At 40.3% G+C, this 22,382-nt stretch overlaps 1 long non-coding RNA gene across 1 annotated transcript; it reads right to left on the reverse strand.

Annotated features, from left to right (window-relative positions):
* Positions 1–6,286: 6,286 nt before the first annotated feature.
* On the reverse strand, positions 6,287–12,269 carry LOC142488562 (uncharacterized). The gene is made up of 6 exons (XR_012799495.1): positions 11,941–12,269; positions 11,550–11,575; positions 9,075–9,229; positions 8,039–8,061; positions 6,648–6,767; positions 6,287–6,466 (listed from the first exon to the last, which is right to left on the reverse strand). It is a non-coding gene; the product is annotated as an uncharacterized LOC142488562 (long non-coding RNA).
* Positions 12,270–22,382: the final 10,113 nt, after the last annotated feature.

Here is a 22,382-nt window from a genome sequence, read left to right on the forward strand (position 1 = left end):
AGTTGAAAGATTCATTCAAAAGAACTTTATTTTACAGCATTGAACTTTTACTAATGATGTAATCCTTACCTACTCCAGTTTATTGGTGTCTCTGGCATCTTATTCTTTTATTACAGAGTATATTTAATGAAATTGTTTTCTTTTGATAATTCATTTTTAACCAAAAAAATCTTAATTGATTTTCTTAGGACCTTGTCTACTTTATTAATGCTTCTTTCAGTAGTGATATATTCACAATCATATCTAAAGGGAACCTTGACAGATGTAGCAAGACTTACTGTCTTCTGCGCAGTGGGCGAACAAGCAAAAGTCTGCGGTGTCTGGGGACAGTGGCTGCGCTGTGATGGAGCTGTGGGGAGCCCCTCCCCACACACACAGCATTATTCCTTGAGTACCATGACTGCCATGGTTGCATGACCACACATGACAGTGGCACAGAGGACAGTTTAGCTTACTGCTTTTGTAATAATTAAAACCGCACTATACAAGTTGGCACTCCTCTCAAAACCATATAAATGCAGACACCCAGTGTACGTGATTAATTGAGTCGAAATTCAAATAAGATTATTAATAAATAAATTGGTGAATGATTGATAGTAATGTTAATTATAATAATACTAGTGCATACATTAATGTGTTAAGACATATTACATAAATAAAAACAATCAATAAAAAAGTGAACGAGCATAAAATAATATACTGATACTGCTGCTCAAACCCTCCTAGAATGGTTTATTAAGTTATTTTGCTTTAGGTTTCCTCTAACACAGGAGAGCGCTGTATCTAGCCAAAAGAAGAAATAAAAACACAAATAGTGTAATACATTCTTCAATGGGAAGGGAATTCTGTAGGTCAGTTGTCACTACTACTCACATTTTACTTAATAATAGATGCAAAATGTAAACTGTGGCAACTTCTATGGAGATGATCTGATAGTCATCAAGCGCCTCCACACTGGTCTGAGCACTGGCATGTTGGCGTCTCACGCTATCACTTGGAGGGTCATGCAGTAAGCGGCGAAAAGGCACTTTTCGCCCGTTTTGCATCAAAAATGCCTACCGCGATTCAGTAAGCCACGAGAAGTTTGCAAAAAGCAAAAAAAACGCCATTTTTTTTGGCGTTTTTTTCCCGCCAAGGCACTTTTCGCCGCTACTCGCCATGTTTTCAAACCCGCTCAATTCTAGTAGCCCCGAGCAGCTTTGCGCTGCTACTCGCCGCTCTAGGATGGAGATTTTCACACAAATCCGTCATGGCAACTCAAGTTTGCAAGTTGGTGAGGGAGAAGCATCGGCAAGGGCGGAAGGGACTTAGAAAAAATCCTGCCTGTGATTGATGCCAGGGGTCTCCGGAGCTGATAACCATTAATACCAGCACCGGAGGCCCCCGGCATGCATCCGAGGCAGGAAAAATGCATTTAAAGCCCACTTCAATACCTTAGCGGCTAACCGCTACGGCAATGAAGGGGTTAACCAGCCGTGCCAGGTTTATTGTGGGTAGCAGGGGTGGGTGAAGGGGGTATTTGGCCCTTGGTGGCTGTTTAGGGCTTGCAAGGGGGGTTGCGGGTAGACTTAACCCCTTCATTACCTTAGCGGTTAATACTGCTACTGTCATGAAGGGGTTAACCCCTCCCTCACCCACCACTCGGGAGGCCTAAATACCCTCCCCTACTACCCACCCCGTGAGGCCAAACCATCCTCACCCACTACCAGGCGGGAGGACTACCCACATACTCTTGGGGCCAATACCCCCTTCCCCCACCCCCAGTACCCACAATAAAAACATTACACAGCCCCACAATAAGAATCAATATATTCATTAAATACATAACCCACCCCCTGTGCCCCCCCATAAATACATGATTTATTATATTACATACAGGGCCAATGGGAGTCCCCGGTGGCCCTGCCGGGTGTCCGTAAGCCTCACAGTGGCCCAGCAAAAGGTTTCAAACAGGTTCTGGAGGCCTATGGGTGGTCCCCGGCAGGCTCCATGGTCCTCCGGGTGGTCTCTGCGGGTCACTGTGGGCCCCAAATGGGGTCTCTATGGGTAGGCCCGCGAGTGTCTGGGGGGCCCCGGGTCAGACCCACAGGTGTCTGAGTGGCCTCGGGTGGTTCCCACGGGGGTCTGGGGGCCCTCGTGTGGTCCCTATGGGTCCGCGGTGTCCCCACAGCAGATGTGGGGCCACCGGTTCTTCCCCACAGGTGTCCCCCATGGACCCGGCAGCCTGGTACCCGTGTGAAGTCCAAGGAGACCTCAGGTGGTCTCCAGGGGTACCCGCAGACCTAAGGAACCAACCCAGTATGTGAAAAAAATAAACCTGTCCTATACATTTAAATACATAAATACCCCCCCCCCCCCCCGCCACACACATACAGTACAGTAATATTAATAAATATTACCCTGTGGCAATGTGTTGTAGTGTAGAGGTAAGAAGCAAGGCATTGGTATCAGAAGGTCCCGAGTTCAATCCCTGAATGTGTTTTGTACAAAATGTATTAATGTTTAATTGTGTCTGTGTCTGGTAGTCAATAAAGCATTGAATTGAATGTTTGAATGTCTTCCGTGGACGTCCAGGCTTTTTGTGTTGCAGAGCTCACTAGAGCGTTCTTTTTTTCTCAGAATGTACCAAACTGTTGATTTGGCCACTCCTAGGGCCTCATGCAGTAAGCGACGATTATGTGAAATCGGCAAGCTTATCGATTAGTCATGTTATTGGCGTTTTTCCCTCTCCGTATGCAGTAAGTGCCGAATACATTCAAAATCAAGCCGAAAACAAATCCGACCACTCTCACGATGATGAGCCGATCACACACAGGTGTATCGGCGTGCGTGGCGGGGTGCTGTTAGGTTGCACAATCACAAATCTTGCTGAATCAGGCGAAACAAGCATGTATTTGATTGCGCGCCATATTTAAAGGCAACGTGTACTGCTAATCATTCTCTGTGTTGTTGGGAGTGAGAGAGAGAGAGACGCACAGAGCTGGACGATTGAAGATTTGCATATTGACTGAGAGACTTGTTGTGTATTGGGTGAGCTTTGTCCTTTGTTGTTTTGTTTACATCTTTGTCTTGTTTTATATGTGGAAGTGGTTCGTGTGATTGCCTGTACATTTCTTGTCTGTTTTTTGTGAGTGCTGGAAGTATGCCCGCAAAGCGTGGGAAGAGTGATGCTGGTGGGAGTGGGACTGCTACTCGTGCGAGTACGCGTCGGAGTGAACGTTCTGTTCAGGGGAGTGATGTTGCTGGTGCACCGAGTGGTGTTGCTGAGAGTGGGAGTGCTGTTGCTGGGAGTGGGAGTGCTGGTGCTGCGAGTGGTGTTGCTGGGAGTGGGAGTGCTGTTGCTGGGAGTGGGAGTGCTGTTGTTGGGAGTGGGAGTGCTGGTGCTGCGAGTGGTGTTGCTGGGAGTGGGAGTGCTGTTGTTGGGAGTGGGAGTGCTGTTGCTGTGAGTGGGAGTGCTGGTGCTGGGAGTGCTGGTGCTAGGAGTGGGAGTGCTGGTGGTGGGAGTGCTGCTGGTGGCGCAGTTGCTGATGGGGTGGATGGTGGTGGCGTGCTTGCTGGTGGGCAGCTTTTGGAGGCTCTTCCATTGGAAGAAGGAGAGTCCAGTCAGCACCAGCCAAGCTCTGACCCTAAACCTGCTCGGAAGAAACGTGTGGAGAAGCCACGTAATCCTCGCTTCAATGACCAGGAAAATACAGCTCTTGTCACTGGCATTCTGGAGCACTATGACAGTATCTATGGACATTTAGTAGGTAAGTGTACCTTTACATTTATTATTCAAATACATGTGATCCTAGGTCATCTGAGTTTTGTTCATATGCAAATATGGGTACACAATATCTTTCTATGTTCATTAGTGTGGAAACACAGCTTTTTATCATGCCTTACAAGGACAAATAAACACAGGCGGTCAATTTGCCAGAACTGCATACAATATGAATGCAACCTTGCTTACATGTATAGGTTTAGTAGTGAATGCTCATGTGCTTCACATATTACACATAAAACAGCATGTTTGCTATCTCTTGGAACAGCTAGCAGTGTAGGAAACTGGTGCTTATATTATTATTAATTCACCTCATATCTTTTATATGTTTTTCAAGGGCGGACAAGTGCAGCAAGCAAAAAAGAAATGTGGGACACAATAGTCATTGGTGTCAATGCCTGTGGGAATCGTGTCAGGGACAAGTATCATTGTCGGAAAAGATTTGATGATATTAGGTCCAAATTGAAAAAGAAAATACAAGACCAACGCGTGCATGCTACTGGCACTGGAGGTGGGCCCACACCACAACGTCTCATATTGACTCCATTGGAGGTGCTGCTTCGGCCAAAATTACTTACCGTCGTCGTGGAAGGCTTGGCTGGTGACCGTGACATTGGAATTTATCCGTCACAATTTCCAGCAGGTGATAAATATTACAGTACTAGGCGTGTCGTTGCTTACACTTATTTTGCATATTTACACTGCTTTTTATACTGTCTTCACAATATAAGCATACCTGCATCTATATATGTATATGTCTGATTCTGTATATATATATATCTCAAAATAGACATATATGTAGTAGTCCTACTAAAAGCAGTAACTAATATAGCACGTGCCATTGCGTGCTCATTTACATGTGAATTCCCAAAATGCATAGCTGCAGTGGAAGCAATTGATGGTGGGCGAAGATGGGGAACAACAAGTAAGTACACATGTGTAACACATGTTAATCAGAAATTATTAGTAGCTACAGGTACAGAACAGAAATATGTAGAATATTATTGTGTATTTTATTTATTTTACTCCGACAAACATGACATTACTGCCTATTTTAAGCATGCATCAAATATATTGCATGCAACGGCCTACAAACATCACTTGCACTAACACATCTATAGTTGTTTATGAAAAGGTCCATTTTTGCTTTAACTCATATACAGACAGCATAATGAGGCACACGTATCATATTTTATGTCATTGTTTTCATAACTTAAAAACTGCACACGACTATTTAGCTCATCTACCATTGTGTTAAAGCAGCTGCAATTAATATCTCATCACAGCATACACTTCAACAGAGGGGGTGGGGTTCAGCACACACACTAATTGCAGCCTCATTTTAGGGTCAACTTAGTTCACACCATTTTCACCTGTTTCAAGTAATTGAAAGGTGTGGCTGATTAGGCTTTTTGGGGAAGGGAATACCGTTATTACAACCTGACTAGCACAACTGAAGTTAATCACACTCATTTGAAAGCTTCACTTTAGCTACTAAATGCCCCAACAACTCATTACTTATCAAAGCGTACGTCACACATTAGTTCACTCATATCTATAGTTGAACTACTATCAAAGACACATTATCACACACTGCATGTGTTGTCTTGTTGAGTCACAGCCACATTCAGGTGTGCCACATCTTCGATTAATGTACCACACATATCCTCTACCAAAAACAACACTTTTTGCAATATGACCACCTTCATGATAACCATTGTGAATGGTCATCTCATGATAGTTATGTACATTATGATACTGATATCACTACACAACATATGATTTTAAGGTACAAATTTAATCTATTTATCCTCACGCATTACTGCAGAAACATAGTATGTTGTATGTTAGGGAACTCAAAACTTCTAAGTACACAGGCATGTACAGTGTTATTACAACTATTTATGTTCACTTTCACACACATTTTCGGTTAAGGAACTGATGTTGTTAGTTAATCATAAATACAGAACATACAATAAGTGTTTGTTCAATATTTACACATGTAAATGTCAAACTTATGTTATTGTTATATATAGTTGCCCCTGGAGGACATGTGTCACCTGAGATGGAACAAGTGTCTTCACCTGGGTCAGCCAGCTCAACACAACTACAAGGTGAGTGTATCAGTTGGTGGCCATATAATATGTGCTCTTCTATATGTTATGTTGTCATGTTCATTATTTGTTTTGCACATCTTCTTTAAATAGGATTACTTAGTGTCAGTGAAAATTAAGTGTAAGGCAACATGTATTGTGTTAGTGATGTGAACTATCATGTAGGACTTCTGAGTTTAGAGCAACTTTTCATTCATTCATATTTCATACTGAGTCCAAACATTATTCGTAAGTCAAGGTAGTTTTTAATGTGAGGTTATAAAACGTATGCTAACATGTTAGGTGTTACTTAGGACACAGTACAATTACATAGTAACACAGCATACATTAACATGCCATTTAATAATGTGTACATTTCTTTTTAGAACATCATGGTGATGAGGATGATGAGGATGATGAGGATGACGCTGCAGAAGAGACTGAAATACAATCAAGTGACCATGAAGAGGTGCCAATAGAAACTGTTGTACCGCCAAATCGTCCATCAACTTCCACATACGATGCAATTGTAGCTTCAGAGGGAAAAATAGTGGACGCAGAAAATCGTCGCCATTCAGACATGATGACAGTGCTGGAAAGGATGATTGGACTGCAGGAAGAAACAGTATCACAATTGGCACATCTCCACAGAGTCTTCATTGAAGTGCCTAAACAGTTGCAAAAAATCAACACCTCATTCGAAGAATTAGTTGTTCAGCAAACCCAAGCTAATTACTGGAGAATGACTAATGTACCCCAATTCAACACCTCACAGGCTGGCCACTTCTCACCACATTCATCTGATCTTCAGTCACCAGGTCCCAATGTTACCGGTCAAGTAGCACACATTGGTGTGCAGGTTCCTGACGACATCCTACCGCTGCCATCTGTACTACATCACCAGCTGACACCTACAAAGGAGGCCACAAAAACACAACAGCACAAGCAGTTAGTACTGACCAGGAAAGATGAAACGGACCAACCATGTGTTGTGCACGGTGTACCAACTTGCTCACATGTGTCACTGCCCACAAGCCCTGTTGGTGAACAGTCACTGCCCAAAAGCCCTGTAGGTGAGTCACTGCCCACAAGCCCTGTAGGTGAGTCACTGCCCAAAAGCCCTGTAGGTGAGTCACTGCCCACAAGCCCTGTAGGTGAGTCACTGCCCAAAAGCCCTGTAGGTGAGTCACTGCCCACAAGCCCTGTAGGTGAGTCACTGCCCATAAGCCCTGCCCGTGAAGTGCCAGAGGCCACTCAAAGTGGCTCTGTTGTGGCGAAAGTTGGTGGCAAACGAAAAAAAAAAATGCAAGAGACAACAAGCAGGCCTGTTACTCGCTCACAAAAGGAACAAAAAAAATAAATGTTATAATTCACTCAATATGTCTCTGCCCTTGTTTTGTTGACTTCACATTATCTAATTAATATTGTATGTATGCTGAAGACTGTGTTGTTTCCAAACTTTCAACTATGTTCTTGTACACGTGAAGTTTTGGAAATGTTAACACTCAATTAATGAATAGTGTTATAAATATTTATGTATTAATCGTCTGTTCAGTAATGGTCCACCTGGAACCAGTTGCAAAGTTTAGAGAAGCTGCCATTGACTTTGCAGCAAAACATTGCATTTGGGTGTGTTAATTGATGTAAGAATTGCATATGCATATTAGTCACATGCAATTATAAAAACACCTAAGTAACTGCAAACATCTTTCTTGTACGTGTACAGCAGGATTATGTGTAAATTATTACTTACCTTTGCCTTGCTTGGGCATTCTAATTTTGTCCTTTAATCATTTGTGTGTTCTTGTTTCAATAACATCTCAGAATGTATAATAATATATATACACACACACACACTGAGTGTGTGTGTGTGTGTGTGTGTGTGTGTGTGTGTGTGTGTGTGTGTGTGTGTGTGTGTGTGTGTGTGTGTGTATATATATATATATATATATATATATATATATATATATATAGTACTATATAAACTGGTATACATGTATTTTACAAACTAATACACTTCATGCTTCCTTGTGAAAGCACACTATTTTAATAATACAGGCATAATGTTTGAGAAATATCCTAAGTATGAGACTCTAACAGTATTGTGGTTAAACAAATGTTTATTACTTAATTCAATCATGTTTCTCACCATTTAAATAGGTTTCATACAAGGTATACTTACTGCCATCAATGTTGTGTGTACTCCTGCAATATTAAAAAAAATAAAATATAATATATAAATATATATATATTTTTATAAGAGAGATATATTTAGATATATATATATACACACGTATTTAAACTCATGCAGACAGGGAGTTAACCAGACTTTCACATACACACAGAAATGTAAGCGGGGAAAAAACATTTCTTTTTGCAGGTGTGTGTTTTTACTGATATGCCTGGCTAAGAACTATTTTCACACAGTGGTCTTTGTTAGTTTTCAAAAAAACACTATGTGAACGAATTCAAAGTCTAGGGATGTTTTTCAGAAACGAGATAAAAGAAGGAGAAATGTTTCTCCCACAGTCCCATATCACTAACCACAACTGTTAACCCAATTAGATTTACAAATCCAATTGGCGTTTGAAATAAGGAGTCAAAGTAGTTAGTTTTGATGACCTTGACAAGGAAAAACAGGAGTTTGTTAGCCATTCAGCACATTCATTTTGATGAGCAAATAACACAGACCTGCACACAGCTTTTGTGCTACTCAGACATGGCTGATGAATACGTTACCAATATTAATCCCCTTTTAGGGTATAAGTACATGATCTGTGAAGCCATCTTGAACAGTCGCGGACAGAAAGCAAGCACACGCCAAATCGATGATTTCATTCGAGCAAAATATCCTTATTACCAAGACCGTAAGCATGCACGGAATTTTAATTCCTCAATAAGATTCACTTTATCAAGTAATGACTTTTTTGAACGTGACCAGGATAAGCTACAACACACCTACGGTTTCTGGAAGATTGCCCAGGAAAAACAATTTCTCCTGAAAGACGGCACTTATATTGTCGTGAAAGGCATATTTATTCCTAATGGCAATAGCAATGTATCCGCTACTACTGATCCGTTTGAATCGATACGTGCTGCAATATCTGCAGCCTCCATTCCTGAAACCCACATTGTGCAAGAACAAAAGTACTATGATTATGTACCAAGCCTTTCAGCTGAAAATGCATTGGAATGGGAACCCGAAGAAATGAACCTACCTCCCGACCAATTATTTGAAGAAAGCAGTGGCGATTCCTATGAGCGCTTCCTGGAGGAGATATGTGTCATACTGGATTCAGCGGTTGGGTCAAGCGTGGATGAAAATGCCTTGCATTTCTGGAGCGACCAGTTGCAGCCAGGCGAAGAGTTAATTCTAAAAGAATGGTAAATATAACAATCGTTATGCGTTGACTCTGCGTTTAAATTTTTTTTTTTTTTGTAACCACCATTTTCACTTTCAATGCGTGGATACAGCGTAACATTGCAGACTGCATAACATGTAGCGATCACAAACAAATTGTTTCCTAATACAATATAGTAGAACCTGAAAGAGTAGTACACATTGCTGACGGAATAAATATACGTACTTTCCTATCCCTTTAAACATATTAGCAACATTTTTCCATAACTCTAACACATACATGTTTTGTTATCATGCAACATCTACAACATTGAAAACCGGGTCCACCACGTATGACGTGGGACCCTTGTCATGGGCCAAGGCGTCCTTAAAAAGGATTACGGATGTAAGTCCCGCCCCCAAGCAACGTGCGCGCCTCAAAGCCTATTGGCTGTCATGTTTTGTTATAGTAACGGTAACTGCAGTGTGTGATGCGTGCGGCTCAGTGTTTGTAGGCGTACCCTGGGCGTTAGCCGAATGTTAATTGAGTGGGAGGAGTGTTAGCGTGCGTTTCACGCTGGCTTAACATGACGTCACACGTATTGCATTTGCGCATTGTGTTATCGGCCGTCCTTTCTGTCCAAACACGTCTGGTTTAAAAGAATACAGATGTACTCGTTTAGAATGATTTTAGTTTCATCTTCATTGTATTTGAAATAAACATGTGATGTTTACTGGTATTTTCTACATGTATTGAACGCACAACGTTCGCTTTGTTTTGCGCATGCGCTAACAGTTAGTGGAGCCAAGCGTGAAGTGCGTGCGCACACTAAGATGTGCGCGCACATTTTTCAGTATACAGGCAACGTTCACTTCATATACATAGTTATGGCTGCTACAAATGATAATAAAAATTACATACTGATGTACACTTGTAGTTGTAACATATAAATGAGTGACGTGTGTATGTACACAATCATATAGAGCTGTGTAACGCGTTGTCACGGATACATATATAGTAAGGTGCCATATTTGACCATCATGTGTTTGCTGTATTTCAGAGATGTCGGGGAAGATACAATCGGATCAATGTATGATTTCAGAAGAGTCTACCTTTATATGAGATGATTGTGAGGAGGAGCCACCGACTACTATACTACATATGGAACTAATTTTATATTGCTTGCAGCGCTTATTAACAAACAATTAAAAAAGTGATACCCTTATGCCTATATTGCATAAGCACTTAATTAACATAATGATGTTGCAAAATAGTGCCTCTTGAATTTTTCTTGAGTGTTCTTTAATGACTACTAACATTTTATGACATGGTGTGTTTTTTATATAACAACCATTCCCACTCTGCTAACACATTTGTGTATTCTATTGTGTAATGGAACGTATGACTGTCGAAACTATGTAACAATAATAATAATAATAATATGAGCATGTTCATGTATAGGGCTGCTAGTTGTACGCAGCGATTTACAGACACATGTTTCAGCCTGAGGTCCCTGGCCCGTGGAACGTACAAATGTTTTTTTGCCGCATGAGGCACAGGGAGATAAAGTGACTTGGCCAAGGTCACAAGGAGCCCACACCGGGAATTGAACCAGACTCCCCTGCTTCAAACTATCAGTGCCAGTGTGTGTCTTTACTCACTGAGCCACTCCTTCTCCCAATGTAAAGGACACTTACAACCAAGTAGCCATTTATATTTAAAATCTCTTGTTACATGGGTATGTAGATAAAATGGTTTGGGACTGTAGCAAATAATGTTACTGGCCAGATGTTATGGTCCCCTCCAATGCATGATGTTCTGAATATGACATCACCATCATGTTATGAAGTACGTTTCTGTGTATATTTCATTAACCTAACTAACTATAGTTTACGGTGTTTATTAATCGTTTAAAAATACATAGTATAGTCAATATGATGATATAAGCTACCATAATAAAGCTGGTGTTATCATTTGTCGGTGTTATACATGGATCCTACACCAATTGATAGAGACACAAACAGTTGTCTTAAAAAGTGTGTCTATGCTAGTGATGAATGTGCTCCCGTAAGTAAACAAATAAGTACAGTTATCCCCTTTTCTCCAAACACCTCTATATTACATTAATGGAAATTATAAGGAAACATACATAAAATGTGATGAAATGTGAGTAATAATTTTGTAATACAATGCACATGAAACCTCAAGAGTAGCTAAATGCATATACATGATACAGAAAGTACATATATGTAACATTTGTGTTTAAACCAATATGTTGGGTTTTTAGTTCAAATAATTATAGGAAGATTGAGGTAGCCACATCTTATGAGAGATGTCAGCAAATATACATACCATGATCAGTCATACTGCAAATATACCTATAATGCAAAGGAACAATATATAACTTGCAAACATTGACATGCCATCTTCAGTACCGTAAAGAACACATCAAAGTGTGTATTTGGTGTTAAATGTGCAACACCATGTATATTTAATGACATTCAAAATGTAAATCAGCCTGGTGTACACATCATCTGGATGTACATGTTACACTGCACCAATAACATTGTATGTAAGCATACTAGAAGCATGAATGAGTATGGGCATAATATGTGTTTTGTCTTAGCATAAGGAATAACACAATGCTAAAATATTATTGCTTTGTTACCCAAGTTGTATTCACATACACACAACTAAAGTACAATTGAAGAGGGATTCTATAACCTGTGCAACAATAACATACCGGTGCCACATCCCTTTGTGCACACAGCAGAGAAAAGAAAGGTGTGCAACCCATATTCATCTGTGTCCTACCAGAAGGGTATATAAAAAAACATTCTTGTTAAGATAACATAATGTAACTATAAAAGTATAACTTGGAACATATCTGTTTGTACTTACAAGAAAAAAATGAATTGATGAGATTCTGGCGTGTCTGGCCACCACTGGCTGTTTGTTCATTTTCAGCAGCTACATGGGTGGGATGCTCGTCTACCAAAGCCTCAGCTAGGTCTGACTGTACATTGTGCCTGAGTGCAACATTGTGCAAAATGCAACAGGCAAGGATAATATCAGACACTTTTTGAGGCTTGTATAGAAGAGCCCCACCAGTTCTGTCCAGACACCTAAACCTGGTCTTGAGTAGGCCAAATGTCCTCTCTATAACAGATCTTGTAGATATATGGGCTGCATTGTACCTCTCCTCTGCTTCAGTTTGAGGGTTTAGCACCGGAGTCAAGAGCCACGGCCTAATTCCGTATCCTGAGTCACCTATAATGAATGGAGCACACATAAGCTGACATTAGTGATCAAATTGTACAATGCCAACATTCCTAAATACAAATGTGTTTTGTGTTAGAACATGTAAATGTGTACTCACCCAGCAGCCAACCAGGTTCAAAATGTCCCTCTTCGAACGCATGGAAGACTGAAGAGCTCCTCAGGATAGAGGAATCGTGACTGGAACCAGGGAACTTGGGTACCACATGCATTATCCTCATCGTGGCATCACATACCACCTGTACATTGAGTGAATGGTAGTGCTTCCGATTGCGGTACACATGCTCACTCTGACTAGGTGCAATCAAAGCAACATGTGTGCAATCGATTGCACCCAGCACAGATGGTATCCCTGCTATATTATAAAAGCCAGTCCTGACTTCCAGCCACTCTGTTGCCTCTGTAGGAAAATGAATATAATTCCTAGCGCGTCTATTGAGTGCATAGAGAAACTGGGTTAAGGCCCGCGAGAATGTAGATTGCGAGACCCCACCCACTATGCCCACAGTTGTCTGGTATGACGCGGAAGCAAGATAATGTAATGAGCACAGCATTTTAACAAGCCCAGGGACTGCACGACCTCTGGCTGTGAAAAAATCTAAATCTCCCCTTATCTCCTGATAAAGAGATAAGATTGCTGCTGAACTCAAACGATAGCGACTAACAATCTCCTCCTCACTCATCCCATCTAACAGGGTTCTCTCCCTGTACAGACGCGGACGAGGCACAACTTGTCTCCTCTGTCTTCTCCTCTGATCTCCTGTCCCTCTACCTGTCCCTCGGCCTGTCCCTCTCCCTGTCCCTGTCGTATCCGCGTCACTGTCCCTGTCACTGTCCCTCGGTGTGTCCCTTCCTTGCCCTATATCATTCTCTTGATCATCAAGCATGTCATAGAAAAGAATGTTCCTGCGTCTCCTAAACAATCTCAACATTTTGAAATGAGTAGCTGTGAATGAGCAGGTAATGGGCGTCCTTTAAATAGGTATGTGATGATGTCAGGTGACATAGTAAAATGCAAGGTGTTACATTAACATAATAAAGTACTTGTGTGGCAAGCTGTGTGTAGTTGTTGTTATAAGTATTTGTTGTGTGTATTCTGCAGGGAATGATGATATTTGGCAATGATGTGACGTGAAGCTTTGTACAAAGATTGCTTGCAAATAAATAGTTGCATGTGCAATGCATGTAAAACTTCTGAACGCAAGAGTCAGTCATGTAATGAGACAAAAAGGCTGAGATTGACGTGGGAAAAGTTTTGTGTAACATGTGTAATTATCCATGTTATTGTCACATGTTGACAACAATGAATAGTCGTGTGCATATGCATGCATTTCTGTAATGAGGATAGTTGGTATAGAATGAGTTTACAAGGTGTCCCAATGATGAATTACTGTACATGTGTGTATAAGTTAGGTTGAAGTGCTTGTAATGCTACGGTTACAATGTAAACATGCAATGTGAATGAGCATCCAATAAGTGACGTCATGAAAATAGGGAGGACCCAAACCTAGATGTAAACATGAGAAGACAGATGTACATGAAGGTTTAAAGATGCGTGACACATTACAAGCATTGTGTAATGTAAAGGAAGATGAATATACGGTGAATGTGTGACATGTGTGACATGTGTAAGATCATGTAAATAATTGTCGCTCAGTTCTGTAAAATGTGTGATATGATGTGAGGTTCTCCTTTAAGAGTGGAGTATAGTATTTTCCCTTGACACATCATCACATGATGAGTAATGTGAGCCGCAAATGCTGAAAACATGTAAAAGTAGAATGTTATGCAAATAAGACACATCAGCTGTGACACAATGCAGGGAATGCCCCCACACTGTCATGCAAATCCCCCTTGTATTGTGAGCAATGAAACGTAAACAGTACTATACTGTTATACGTCCCCGCTCCATTGACTTACATTGATGTACAGAAGATGTTTTTTTTCTAAGTGCCGTTCCGGCAGCCTTAGCGATCGTTCTCCCGTCCAAACTGCCAACTTTAGTTGGCGGGAGAAATCGGCCATAACATCTCAATTTCGTAGTGCCGATCAGCCCCGATAAGCTGTTTTTTTTTGTTGAATCCAGCCGATTTAAAAAAGTGGCGATCAGTGTCGAAAACAGGCTTATCGGCAGCCGACTGGCCATAACCAAATTATCGGCTCCGAAACCTGGCGATATGAAACACTTATCGGCGCTTACTGAATCTCAAACCCAATTTTGGCTATAAAATGGCCATATTTCCCTTATCAACGCTTACTGCATGAGGCCCCTAATGTTCCTGGTATCTCTCTGATTGATTTTCTTTTTTTTGCAACCTAAGGATACCCTTTTTCACTTGCATTGAGAGCTCTTTGACCGCATGTTGTTTGTTTCACAGCAACATCTTCCAAATGCGAATGCCACACCTGGAATAAACTCCAGACTTTTACCTGCTTAATTGATGATGAAATAATGAAGGAATAGCCCACACCTGTCCATGAAACAGCTTTTGAGTCAATTGTCCAATTACTCTTGAAAAAGAGGGGGCTACATATTAAAGAGGTGTAATTCCTAAACCCTTCCTCAAATTTGGATGTGAATACCCTCAAATTAAAGCTTATAGACTGTACTTTAAGCCCATATTCGTTATTTAACTGTAACTTGAATTTATTTTGGTACACAGCCGAAATAACAAAACTTGTATCAGTGTCCAATTATTTCCGGACCTAACTGTATATATATATATATATATATATATATATATATATATATATATATATATATATATAAATATATATATATATATATATATATATATATATATATATATATATATATATATATATATCCCTCATAACTGATGTGATTTATATCAATTAAAATTCAGTTTGTGTTATTGTGTGTCATAGGTAGTATATACAAATGAAGTGAACAATAACTGTTTAGTAAATGCAACATGCATAACAGTCAAAACCTTCAATCATATATAAATGTGACATGAATTGATTATATGCATTGAGTACACCTACTGTACCACTGGTATAACAATATTCATATAACCTTACAATCGATTAATACAACATGACATGCACATTCAGAATTACATACTGTATACAATTGCAAAATAAGAAAAAGCATATGCATAAAGGAAAACCACCACTGGGGAGGTGATGATTCCCCACATGCTTGTGAACCTATACTAAAACGGTTCATCAATAATCAGCAAGATACATAATCATATGTAGCCATGCCTGGTTTGGCTACCATTCTGCCCTCCCTGACATGCAAGCCCTGGTAAGAGCAGGCAGTGTCAGGACCAATTATGTTTTTTTCCCACTGAGGCAGCTCTCTTGAGTGACAAGGGAGGAGGTGGGACAAGGCCTGGGTTCTGCCCAATCATGGGTTCAGACCTTGTACCTTCCTCCCACTGTATTAAGGGGTTGCACCTCCCAAATTGAGCAGTATCTCTACCATTGAGATAGGCAGGTGTCACACAGGATTGCCTGCAAATTGGCCTTCCTTGTTCCTCTTCCCCTCAGGAGGAGGGAGTAATTACCTTTCCCCTGTCCCTGCTAGAGAGGCAGGGAAGAGCAAGGACTGCTTAGGGTGCCCTTGGCCAAGAGTGAAGGTCCAGGACCATCCAGAAGTTGGAGACCTGTTGTGAACTATATTGGGTGTGATGCCTGTGATGCTGTGTAAGCAGAGGACCAATAAACCTGTTCCAGTGATATCTATACCTCCTGCCTAGTGTGTGATCTTACTGGGTGTGGAGAGGAATATGTTCTTCTGTGGCAGATTGCCTCCATACATCTGGAGCCTACAGTAGATGGAAGCGCTGTGTACCCGGGAATAAACAACGGTAATGTACTCCAGTAACCTGTCCTGTTCTCCCCAACAACATTGTCGGAGACTCAGATCAACTCTGAGCCAGCAGGTATGCATCACACACCGTGTAATGGCCAAATCTACCAGAGGGTGGGGGAAACAGCGTTACACATATATAGATGCAAAGTGATATAGTTGAGTCCATAAAGGTCACTACCACTGTGATGGCGATAAGCATACAACCGTACAATCTCATATTCAATTCTCAACACAACACAATTATGTAAATGAATATTTAAAAAATATAAATTCATAGACAATTATAAGTATAGAAAATTAAATGAATAAAGGAGAACACCACAGACAAGGTGAAGATTCCCTTATGCACACAACCCTACACTATGTTACAAATAAAGTATCAATATGTTTCATTCCCTAAATGCTTTAATGAAATGTTATTAAGGACAGTATATCTGCAAGCTATAAACCAAACTAATGATCAAAATCCCTCTAGATTGTTAGTAACATGTCTCATGTATCCACTGAATATGGATTCATGAAGACATGTCAAACTTGGGTCATAAAAAGTATATACAACAATATATCTGTAGATATAGTGCATAATAGATACTCTGTATATATAGCCATATGGGAGAAAAAAAGAGTTCAAAACAAAGGGAGAGAAAGAAAAAGTAAATTAGTCCCAGATCTCCAACTTCAATATATTTACTAAAGCATGGTTAAACAAATCTGAACTCTCTCTCTATCTTCTCGTATTTAATCCACGTGCAGAAAATGCAGATTTTCCTTTTCGAAACTGATCCACAGACATCTCGTCTCAAAGGAACTGGCTGATCAGAGGTGGATCCAAATCCAGCAAAAAATATTGCCCATATTTAGTCGCAATCTGTGATCTTCCCTATTCCAAGTACATTCCTATACAACTCTGTGACATAAAAAACACCTGTGAATGCTAAGCTGCTTTCCATATTGTCATTGTATTGGTCTATGTTTTTTTTTGTTTCAAATAACATTATTGAGTTTTACAGCATATGTTTGGTCTATGTTTTAATTATGAAGTTGATAATTTATGGAAGAAAAAGTGTTACCGTGTGGCGCCTAACGTGTGGCTATACTTTATGTGATTACAGAGTGTAACAAATAAATCTAATAGTAAATAAAACCATATGCAATGTCCTTGATTATCAATCCAAATGAGTCCAAAGCTGGTTAGTGGATCCAGATGGAATTCGGCACATGGAAAGAGTAAAAATATAGCAAACATAGTGTAATACTGTAGGTATATAAGACAAATTATTCTAGTATTAAAGGAATGGTGAATTCCTCAGAGGTAGGAAGTGAACAAGATAGTAAGGTAAAAAAGATACATATAATAATCAATAAAAATTAACATAAAAATCGACTCCACTCCTCACGCTGGCAAAAATTGAAACCCTACTTACAAGAGACAAGTAGGTATTGCGCATAGAATGCTGCTTTTCACAGGGACCTGCCTTTCGTCACAAACGACAACCTCTGGAGTCCTAACAGCGTACCCTCCAGACCCGCTGGTGCACGTTGATCCTCCACTGGTCGTCGGAACGTTTACTTGGCTTCTTTTCCCTTCTACTTGCGTCGGGGCATCAGCTGTCCCGGACCCTCGTTCTCTCTCGCACAAGAGCCGATGATAAAAACACGCCGGTTCCCGGGTCTGCTGTGATTGTCTCTGAATCACTCTCTATGGGGGATGAATGCATGTCTGTGCTTCTCCGTTTGCGTGAGTGCAAGGATATTGTGAACTCCTGGAGGATACACTGTTAGGACTCCAGAGGTATTACTCCTTTTCCCTTTATTATCCTGTACAAATACAACACTTAATTTGTACAAAATACTTTTGTTGTGTACTCATATTTTTAATCTGTGTATGACTAACGAGCCTCAGAAAGACTTCTTTCCCATGTACACCACACAGTATGAACTCGTAACGTTAATCTTCAAATTACAATTACACACACACACTTACAGAACTGTACGGCAATAAAAGACAGGTTGAATTGCTATTAGATTTTTAAGACAAATCGCGATTGCTCACTTGAGTTTCTCGACGGTATTGCAGACCGCTCTAAAAGGCAATTTTCTGAACCCGATAAAAACCAGAGTCAACGCGCGTCTTAAGGTGGTACGGTTGGAAGAAATTGCGCGCCATCACATGGGTATTCCGTGGTATACACAGCGTGAAGTGTTCGAATAACGGCCGCTGCATCTGTACATTATAGGTTTTAATAGTTCATGTTTTATGTTTTCTTCTAATATTAATAAAATGTAATTATTTTGCATATTTGTTGAGATGTGTGCACCAATAGGGATCTTTCTCTCTTTCTACACAATGAAGGAATTAATACAGCAAGGCTTTTATGGAATGGGGATCCTATTGCAAGTATGCAACTTCCTTTGCATATTATGTAATTCTGGATTAGAGGCAATATGTCAAATGTTTAAGATAAAAATAAAAAATAAATCCTGGGTGTTTGAAAAGTTTTTTTAATTATTTTTTGTCAAAGCACAAGAAGGACCTTGTTAGAGAAATCCACGTAGTATCAGTTCAGTGGTAGTCAAAAAATAGTTCTGGCTAGATATACTGTAGGTGAAACTGTGGGGCTTATTTGGATCCCCAGCAGATCGGTAGGGTACTTTAGTCTGCTGATTTCAGTGGATCAATATAAAAAAGGGTGATTCACATTTAGCGGATTTTTAACATTATTACCAATACACTCTGTGGATCCCGCAACCGGTGGATGTATTTGTAGAATCTAATCCGCGGATTCAGCAATCCATTGCAGCAGATTCTTAAGAATCCGCCACCGAATTGCTGAATCCGCGGATTGGATTCTACAAATACGTCCACAGATTGTATCCAATGGCAAATTTTTATGAATCTGCGTGGATTGAAAGCGCCCAAATCCATTTGCGGATTTTACACTGGGAAACGGATTTTAGGTGTTAGATCAGTGAATATCTGGGAAATGGATTTGGGTGGCTTTGCCCATCTCTAGTTCTGGCATCAAGAGTCACTCCTGTGGCCAATTGAAAGTTGCAACATTGTTCACTGATCTATTTACGACTTCACAGTCATACAGTATGTGTAGTTATTTTTGTGTCAAAACCAGCACAAAAAACCTAAATCTCAGAAACAGGGGGTCTGTTAGTCAGCTCTGTGAACCCTCCTGTTAAGGTAAGAAATTATGGGTGATTATTGCTTTAAAGTGCATGGTTTTATGCAGTGTGAATTGAAGACAAAGTGCAGAATACAACCTTAAATAATATTGCAAGACTTACATTTACGGAACTTTCATTGCTCTATGTCAGTAACCAAATGATCCTTTTTGTTAATCTGGAATATGAAGGTCATAAAAATGCATCCTCTTCAAAACAATGTATTCATTTTTAATAAGATGGAGAAAAGTGCTAAAAACATAAATTAAGGACAGAACTTAATTTAAAATGTGTCAGAAAGGATAGATAGCTTTCGTTTAATTTTAAAATCTGCTTCAACAGCCTTCTATCGCTACATAAAGCTTTCAACCACTCTATTTCCTGTATACAAGCAATCTTTGATTTCCAATCTAGGGCTTTCTTTGCTTCAACAGTGATTAGCATACAAATGTAAAGAAACAACTGATTACATGGGTGCATATTAATGACAATGCTTCTGGATCAGGTGTAAATGATTTGTCAGTATATTTCATATATAATGAAAAACAATGGGCCTTTATGAAGGAGAACATTGATTGAAAAAAAGCTTCTATTTGTGTTTTCAAAAACTCATAATGTTAAACCAAGTAATATTGTGTTATTTTACTCTAGACTGTAATTGTTTTTAAGTGCTTATAGAGAAATGAAAAATCAATATGTTCCATTAGCTAGCATAGTTTAAAATATATATACAATCCAAAAGCACCAAAATACATTGGTGCTTCCTATTATTATACAGTATATATTTTTATTTATGACCATGCAGTTTTTATTTAAAGTAGTCAAATAGATTTTAGTTTAAAAAAATACTAAGTGCTGAAACCTATATTCCAATTTTTGTGATACCACATAGATACTATTTGTGAAGATCATTTGAGTTGTTAAGTTAAACAAGCTGATTTGAAATATTTACATTGTTCTGTTTTCTTTCTCAGCACACACACATGTTCACACATTACACACACTTATTTTATACAGTATTGAGTGGTTCTGTCTGTTTTGGCTTCATTACATGATGTTGTACCATCTGGCTTTTTAAAACAGGGATGCTCAAATCAGCATATTTTTATACATAATAAAATGTTATTACTTTACTAATTCAAATAATATGTTGATGTAGCCCTGACCCCGTTTTATCTCCTACGGCGGTCTGGGGGAACGGGGGGAGACTGCGGCTGTGCAGGGAGCTGCTGGAGCTCTGGGGCAGTTTGGCACTGCGTGCGGCGGCCATCTTAGTTGCGGGCATATGCGCAGAAGCAATCGCGCATGCGCAGTAGGCTCACAAGTTGTGGCGGCCGTCTTGCTACACCTTGCGCATGTGCAGGAGGCATTGCAAGCAGCAGCCATTACTCCCACAGCTCCACAGAGGAACTACATCTCGCATTAGCCTCTGGGAGGAGAGTCACATGTTGCCAGGCAGCCAATAGGGCTAGGAGCATCTCGGCAGTAGGGGATTGATACTTTTGGCATGCCTGAACTACACCAGTCAGAAGAGGGTCTCTGATTCATTTGAAGTACCTAATCTAGCCCTTGTTGTTTCACAAATTCCCACTTCAGAGACAAGCGCAATCTCCCCTGATTCCATAGAAGTACCTAGTCTGGTCCTTGCTGTTTCACAAATTCCCACTTCAGAGACAAGCGCAATGTCTTCTGATTCTATTGAAGTAGCTAGTTCAGTTCCTGCTTTTTCTCAACTACCCACTTCAGAGACAACCGCAATGTCCTCTGATTCTATTGAAGTACCTAGTCCTGTCCCTGCTGTTCAACAAATATTCCCTTCAGAGACAAGCGCAACTTTCTCTGATTCAATTGAAGCATCTAGTCTGGCCCTTGCTGTTTCACAGATACCCACTTCAGAGGCCAGCACAATGCCCTCTGACTCAATCGAAATACCTAGTCTGGCTCTTGCTGTTTCTCAGATACCTACTTCAGAGACAAGCACAACATCCTCGGATTCAATCGAAGTACAGTACCTAGTCCAGTTCCTGCTGTTTCTCAACTCTCCACTTCAGAGTTAAGCGCAACTTTCTCTGATTCTATTGAAGTGTCTAGTTTGGTCCCTGCTGTTTCTCAAATACTCACTTCATTGACCTGTATACCTTTTTCCGTCCCCTGTGCTGTCTCTCAGGCATTCATTTCTGGAACAAACATACCCCTCACTGACTGTTCTGCAGGTGCTGTTATAATGATGGATGATCCTAAGATTCCCACAGAAAAGCATCACCCCATGCAACCTCTGAATTCGGGATTCCCACTCCTCAGACAATACTGTTTTTCACTGACTCTCCCACAGTATTTGAGGTATCCGCTACAGACTGCATACAGTAGCTGCTACTATGAACTCAGGGTTATCTCTCTTGGAACCTTCTGTAGTACCTGTTTCTCCTACAGATTCAAAGGACCCTGTGTTCGAAACTGAGGTATTCAGTACTGTCTCTCCTACAGTATCGCGTAAAGCCGAACTCTGGGACTTCCACTCCTCAGTCTAGTTTGTGTTGTCCTGATCCTTCCTCTGTGCTTGAAACATGAAAATAGAGAAGCAAGGGGAGCGCAGATCAGCAAAGACCAAATGACAATATAAAAATAATACGAATGTAGTTGGGAGTTGGTATTAATAAAATTGTTAATGAACTTGAGTGAGTGTATAATTTCAAGATGGTGTGATGAGATAAATATGTAGATAATTATATGAATAACTACAAGTACTCACACGGGCCTGTGTGAGCAAAAGCCTCTTTGGGCTGAACTCTGCAGATGGTATTATCTTGTAGTCCACGTCTTCCCCTTCAATGCAGGTGGATTCACGGGTCCTCAGAGTGTTCAATCACCCCCAAAGTAGAAAAGAGGAA

The sequence above is a fragment of the Ascaphus truei genome, chromosome 2, assembly GCF_040206685.1.
Source record: "Ascaphus truei isolate aAscTru1 chromosome 2, aAscTru1.hap1, whole genome shotgun sequence".
NCBI lineage: Eukaryota > Metazoa > Chordata > Amphibia > Anura > Ascaphidae > Ascaphus > Ascaphus truei.